Source organism: Tupaia chinensis, unplaced genomic scaffold (genome assembly GCF_000334495.1).
Source record: "Tupaia chinensis unplaced genomic scaffold, TupChi_1.0 Scaffold144326_1, whole genome shotgun sequence".
Taxonomy (NCBI): domain Eukaryota; kingdom Metazoa; phylum Chordata; class Mammalia; order Scandentia; family Tupaiidae; genus Tupaia; species Tupaia belangeri.
The window spans coordinates 463,281-464,361 of NW_006204184.1; positions in this window are offsets into that span (position 1 = coordinate 463,281).

Genomic DNA, 1,081 nt, shown 5'->3' on the forward strand with positions numbered 1-1,081 from the left:
CTGCTCTCTCTGGATTTCAGATGCGCATGTGTGTGTCCGGTGGGATTTTCAAGCTGCTGGGTTTGGGGCGTAGCCTGCAGAGGCAGCCATGTGGGATCTAGGACTTCAACTACTACACTACCTGCTAGCCCTGGGCGTGCTTTTTAAATGTAAGAGAGACAGAGAGGGAAAGTGAGAAAGCACCCTCCCGGGGCAGGGGGGATAACCACATCACAATCCGTTCTCCTTTATTCTGCTCTTGAGATTTGGGGTATGCACACATGTCCAGCAAGCCTCCAGGTCCGGGACTCAAACAGCAACGCTGACCACGTGGGGTAGAGCCACTTCAACCACATGTCACCTGGCTGGCCCCTAGTTTTTTTTTTAATTGTCAGAGGGTGCATACAGTCACTAGAGACAGAGAAAGGGAGTGAGAGGGAGCAAGCACACCCAAGGGGCTTGGTCACGCCGCAATCCCCTCTCTCCCATTTCTCCACCCTGTTGGGATTTGGGCATGCACACACATGTGCCTGGCACATTTCTCAAGCCACTAGGATTTTAACTGCAGTTGGCCACGTGGGATCGGGCCACTTGCCACGGGGCTGGCTTAGTCTTTTGTGGCATTTAGTATCCTTGCCATGTCGTACCACCATTGCTGCCAGTTCCAGAACGTTCCCACACCCTGAAAGGAATTCCGTTCCCATGAACAGTCTCCTCTCCTGCCCTCCCAGTTCCGGGCACTCACTCACCTGCTCTGTCTCCGCGGACGTTTCTCACCACGTGGCCCTTGGTGTCAGGCTGTCTGCCCTCAGTGTGAGGTCTCCAAGGCCCAGCAGGTGGGAGAGGCACTAGAGCCTTGGCCCTCCAAGCATGCTCCCTCCTTCCACTGGGCTCCACGAGCACTCGCGATGCCAGGTTGACTGAATAGCGCTCCCAGTTCTCAGGCCCATGACTAGGATGGTGCGCCAGCCAGCAGGAGCCATGCTTAGCTCCCTGGGGGCCCCCATGCTGCTCGCGCGTGGCTACTGTCCCCCCAGTTCCGCCAGCTGTGTGCTCTGGCCTCCCTCCTGCGCCAAGCGCTGGTGTTAAGCAGAACTCGAGA